General features: G+C 47.5%; 1 protein-coding gene across 1 annotated transcript in view; it reads left to right on the forward strand.

The window, feature by feature from the left end:
- Positions 1–6000, forward strand: part of SUSD6 (sushi domain containing 6) — a 57180-nt gene that overhangs the window by 43568 nt on the left and 7612 nt on the right. The gene's annotated exons all lie outside the window — the stretch shown is intronic.

Consider the following 6000-nt stretch of genomic DNA (forward strand, 5'->3'; position numbering starts at 1 on the left):
GATGGAGTTACAGCCACACGGGGACACGTCTGATAATGCCTCAGCCGTGTCCCTGATGGCCACAGCTGCCGTGTTGGTGTGGTGGGTTTGGGGGAACCACTTCCTTCTCCCCTGAATTCCCAGGGAAGCTTTTCTCTGGCCATCCTTTGAACACCTTCACTGAGCACCTATTTCTCTGTGCTCAGTTGTGTTCTCAATGCCAGTGCACTGGTTTTGGTGTAAAACGACATTATTTCAAACCTGCAAGTGAACACTGACACAGTTTCTTAAGCCCTCAGGCGCTGTGTGTGGGAGTATAGTGTTTTCTTGATAAGTGACATCAGACGGACACCTCTTAGGTTGAGTCTTTTTAACTGCGCTAGGTGTTTACATGTCTGCTTCCTCTCCTCAAGCTGATCTTCACACTCCCTACGCCCCACACCTGTTTTAAAGGGGCTCAAGTATTTGTTCAGTTTGTTAAACTGAACACTCTGACCCCAGGGCCATTCCTGGAGCTTGTTTTGATTCCCTTGTTATGGAATCTTATAAGACTTTGTTTTGTCTTTAATTTGTCTCTTCTTCCTAAAAGTCTGGTCCCCAAAATGGCAAAAGCAAAACACATTTAGAAGTGCTGACTGGGGGTTCTTGTTGGTTTCTGCTAATGGTTTTAGGCTGCGGGGACTCTGGGGTAGAAGTATCAGCCGGATTGCCTTGCGTCTCCTCCGTCTGCACCCTCACCAGCTGGTCACATGGTCTCCTGCTCAATGACTGCTGTGCTCCAGGCACTCTGCGGGGGCCCCCTGGAGAATTACCTCGCTGCTTCCTGTGCTCACTGGAGGCCTAAGTGGGTGTAAGAGATAACAGAAAGCAGAGAAGGAGGCTAAGGAGAGCTAATTGATTTTTTTCTGTAAAATTTCCATCTTCTGGCTTTTCTCCCTCTCTTTTTGAAATTACGCAGCTTTGCCAAATCAGATGAGTTCATTGTCTTCTTGGGGCTAGGAACAGAGCTTGAAACTCCCCCTGCGGACCTGGGCTTGTCCTAGAGCACGCCTGATTAAGTCAGCCTCTTGCCCAGAACAGGGGCTTCTGGAAGCCACTGAATGATTTATTTGCTCTTCCTGATGTTCTTCCCGTTCCTGTGAACCCCAGGCGTCACTGAGAGGGTCTCTCCAGCACCTGCTCTTTGCCACGGCTCTCCCACTCTGCTCTTTGATTGGGCAAGGGGGCCATATTTTTTTCCTTCTGTTCTTGGCGTCTTAAAACAATCTTGCCTTTTTCTGACTTTTCCTTCTAAGGCCTCCTTATTTCTTCCTCGGACCCGGGGCAGTCCCTTTGTGACGCTGAACCTAACATACTGTAGTTTGTTTCACTTTGTATGATCCTCATAGACAAACATAAAAGAACTTTTGTCCAGTTTATTTCACCATGCAAGGGTTGCTCTACAGCTGACCTACTCTAAAAGCTCTCTCAACTTCTGTCCATCTTATATCAAATTCAGCTCCGCTTGTAATTCTGCCCATTGAATACAGTATAAACACCTCCTGTTGCAGCCAAGGCCCCTCTACAAGATGGTTTCATCACAATATTATTATTACTACTACTACTGTTATCATTATATTTTATTTATTTATTCATTCGGCCAAATTTTCTTATGCAACCAAGCTAACCTAGGCTACTTGCTGCTCCCTGGGCTTAATCTACACTATCCTACTTTGGTGCATTAGCTTCAAACCACCACCTCCTTTCCTGCTGAAATCAAGCCCCGTTGGAAATGCCACTTCCTCCACGAGCTGTTCCCAGCCGTTCCCCACACAACGTTGGTCTCTCCTGCTCTGAGTTCCCTCTCTTGTGACACTAATCCCTTTCTTTGATGTGTATTAGAATAAATCTGTGTGGAGTATCTTTGGAGAGAGGCACTGAGTTGAGTAGGAAAGGAGAAGGGCTTACTTTCCACATTCACCCTCTTACTTTTTGGATTTTGTACCATGTATACGTTTCCTAAGATTTTTTTTTTTCCTATGAAGGTATTATCTGCATGACAAAGGACCCAGTCTATGAAACGTTAGAAGAAGATATTGGAGAGTATGTTTAGGAAAATGTCCCTTAGCCAAGACGCAAAACCCAGAAGCCGTGAAGAAAACAACTTTTAAAATATATGTGTTGGGACTTCCCTGGTGACGCAGTGGTTAAGACTCCAAGCTCCCAGTGCACGGGGCCCGGGTTTGATCCCTGGTCAGGGAACTAGATCCCACATGCATGCCGCAACTAAGAGTTCGCATGCCACAACTAAGGAGCCAGCGAGCCGCAACTAAGGAGCCCACCTACCGCAACTAAGACCTGCTGCAACCAACCTAATTAATTAATTTAAAAATATATGTGTGGACTTACTTGTCATACCCCTGTTTGGCTACAGGTACCTGAAGTGCTTATCTTTCTGTCCTTTTTCAGAGCATAGCACAATGATCCCTACACAGTAATCGGTAGATATTAGTTGAATTGAAGTAGAATTGTAAGTCGCCTCTCTGTAGACCTCATTTTTTGCACGTAAAAAATGGGTGCCAGGTGATGTCCAGGGCCCCTGTCAGAGATTCCGTGAAGATGTGGGCTTTATGGGCAGAAGTACCCAGCAGAGCGGGAATGGTTTTAGAATGAGCAGCCCTTCCCCTGGGACTGTCTTCCCCAGCACACTGGACCTGTAAGTGGGTCCTGCCTGTTTTCGGGAGGTGCCCCCCGGGTGCTCATCATTAATTACCCTGAGGAAATGAACCAATTAGACACAACCCAAGGAGAGCCGGGAGAATCTGTGGCAGGCTTGTTGCCCTGAACAAAAGAGGGTAAGTGTAAAGGGTAAAGCAGTTTGCTGAGGTTCCTTTGGAAATCCAGCTGGCCAGCTCTTTGAACTACTTGGCCAGAGTTTAGAGAGGCACCAGAAGGAATGTGATGCCTGTGTCTCCCTCCTGTTCAAGACCTTGGGCGAGGTGGGTGGTGTGGGAAGAGTCTAGAGGAGGAGGTGTGTGCTTAGAGGGGACTGAGGGGGCTTACTTGGGCTCATCTGCCGGTTTCAGAGAGGCTGCCTAGACGTCTCTGGATCCCTGTGGACCTACCCTAGGGTTTTTAACAGCTTTAAATATGGAGTCTTTTCTCCTAGTCTCAGTGATCAGCAGCCCAAGGGCAGGGAGCCACCATCTCATTTTCGACTTAGTATCCACCCCACAGCCTGGCTGGCAGTCATCTTGCTTAATAGCAGGTTGAAGGGAAGTGGTATTTGGTGAGAGAGTGGTGGGTGGTCCCATGAAGGGAGAGCACCTTTTCTCAGGCAGTCAGAGACTCCAGGTCTGTTAGAGGAAGGGAAGAAAAGAAACCCAGCAGTTCTTATTCTCATACTGATGTCCTTGTGGTAGTCACGATGGGGACAGGATATTTGTCAGCAAAATCAAATGTCCTTTAGAGACTTTCATCTTTCCTGCCTTGGTAGGTAAGGCTTGTGGTAAGTTGAAGTTTGTCGGTGCCTGGCCACCTGCCAGCATGTCTTCTCCCCCAGCCCAGCCTTCTTAACAGTGATCCCATAGTGCCCCTCCTGTCCCCTCCTATTTTTGCTAGGCATACCCCATGATCCATTGCCTGGGGACTTCAGTTCTGTAGTGTCTGTCCAGGCTCAGAAGGGGAGGCTGCCTTCTCCCTGGGCTGCTCAGGCCTTCCGGCTCCTCTGACGTATTACTGCAACTTACCTATACACCAGCGTTCCCACCACACTTAGGTACCGCTTGCCATCTCCCTAACTGACCTGTTCATAGGGGAGGCAACCTTGACATATATGCACTCCTTAAAGGCCCTCTCACTCCTAGGGTGGAAGCAGTGTCTGCTGGTGGGAAGAGCACAGGTTTTACAATCGGAAGCCCTGGCTCTGCTCCCAGGTCTGCCTGACTTGGCTAAAAGTCATTTAACTTTTGTGGGCCAGTGTCCTCATCTTCAAAGGGGGAAATGATAACTACCTCACGGAGTTGTCAGAGGAATAAATAAGATAGGAGGTCAGTGAAGGTGCTTTTAAAGCTAAACAGTCCTACCTGAATGAAAAATAATGGGCGTTACCGTGGGATAGAGACGACTGATGCCAGTGACCGCTCTAGTCAGGGAATGGGTGGTGCATGGGGGCCTGGGAAGCCTCCCAGGAAATGCATCAGAAATCCCCTCTGATGCCAAGAAGTCACATTTTTATCATGCGAAGGAATCCTTTCTGGTACTGATGTTGGAAACAAGGCTAATGTTTCCCCTGTGCGGGTTACCAGTGTTTTATCACCTGTCACTCTGATTCGTTGTGTATTTCAGTAAGTTTTATTAAAACCACATTATGCAAATGCATTATTTCATTCTTTTTTCTTGGCTGAGTAATATTCCAGTGTGCATATGTACCATGGATGGCCCTGGAGATTATCATACGAAGTGAAGTAAGTCAGGGAAAGAGAAAGACAAATATATATATATCACTTTTATGTGGAATCTAAAAAAAAAAAAAAAAAAAAAAAAAAAATAATGGGCGAGGTGGGTGGTGTGGGAAGAGTCTAGAGGAGGAGGTGTGTGCTTAGAGGGGACTGAGGGGGCTTACTTGGGCTCATCTGCCGGTTTCAGAGAGGCTGCCTAGACGTCTCTGGATCCCTGTGGACCTACCCTAGGGTTTTTAACAGCTTTAAATATGGAGTCTTTTCTCCTAGTCTCAGTGATCAGCAGCCCAAGGGCAGGGAGCCACCATCTCATTTTCGACTTAGTATCCACCCCACAGCCTGGCTGGCAGTCATCTTGCTTAATAGCAGGTTGAAGGGAAGTGGTATTTGGTGAGAGAGTGGTGGGTGGTCCCATGAAGGGAGAGCACCTTTTCTCAGGCAGTCAGAGACTCCAGGTCTGTTAGAGGAAGGGAAGAAAAGAAACCCAGCAGTTCTTATTCTCATACTGATGTCCTTGTGGTAGTCACGATGGGGACAGGATATTTGTCAGCAAAATCAAATGTCCTTTAGAGACTTTCATCTTTCCTGCCTTGGTAGGTAAGGCTTGTGGTAAGTTGAAGTTTGTCGGTGCCTGGCCACCTGCCAGCATGTCTTCTCCCCCAGCCCAGCCTTCTTAACAGTGATCCCATAGTGCCCCTCCTGTCCCCTCCTATTTTTGCTAGGCATACCCCATGATCCATTGCCTGGGGACTTCAGTTCTGTAGTGTCTGTCCAGGCTCAGAAGGGGAGGCTGCCTTCTCCCTGGGCTGCTCAGGCCTTCCGGCTCCTCTGACGTATTACTGCAACTTACCTATACACCAGCGTTCCCACCACACTTAGGTACCGCTTGCCATCTCCCTAACTGACCTGTTCATAGGGGAGGCAACCTTGACATATATGCACTCCTTAAAGGCCCTCTCACTCCTAGGGTGGAAGCAGTGTCTGCTGGTGGGAAGAGCACAGGTTTTACAATCGGAAGCCCTGGCTCTGCTCCCAGGTCTGCCTGACTTGGCTAAAAGTCATTTAACTTTTGTGGGCCAGTGTCCTCATCTTCAAAGGGGGAAATGATAACTACCTCACGGAGTTGTCAGAGGAATAAATAAGATAGGAGGTCAGTGAAGGTGCTTTTAAAGCTAAACAGTCCTACCTGAATGAAAAATAATGGGCGTTACCGTGGGATAGAGACGACTGATGCCAGTGACCGCTCTAGTCAGGGAATGGGTGGTGCATGGGGGCCTGGGAAGCCTCCCAGGAAATGCATCAGAAATCCCCTCTGATGCCAAGAAGTCACATTTTTATCATGCGAAGGAATCCTTTCTGGTACTGATGTTGGAAACAAGGCTAATGTTTCCCCTGTGCGGGTTACCAGTGTTTTATCACCTGTCACTCTGATTCGTTGTGTATTTCAGTAAGTTTTATTAAAACCACATTATGCAAATGCATTATTTCATTCTTTTTTCTTGGCTGAGTAATATTCCAGTGTGCATATGTACCATGGATGGCCCTGGAGATTATCATACGAAGTGAAGTAAGTCAGGGAAAG

This window comes from Neophocaena asiaeorientalis, unplaced genomic scaffold, assembly GCF_003031525.2.
Source record: "Neophocaena asiaeorientalis asiaeorientalis breed wild unplaced genomic scaffold, Neophocaena_asiaeorientalis_V1.1 scaffold348, whole genome shotgun sequence".
Taxonomy (NCBI): Eukaryota; Metazoa; Chordata; class Mammalia; order Artiodactyla; family Phocoenidae; genus Neophocaena; species Neophocaena asiaeorientalis.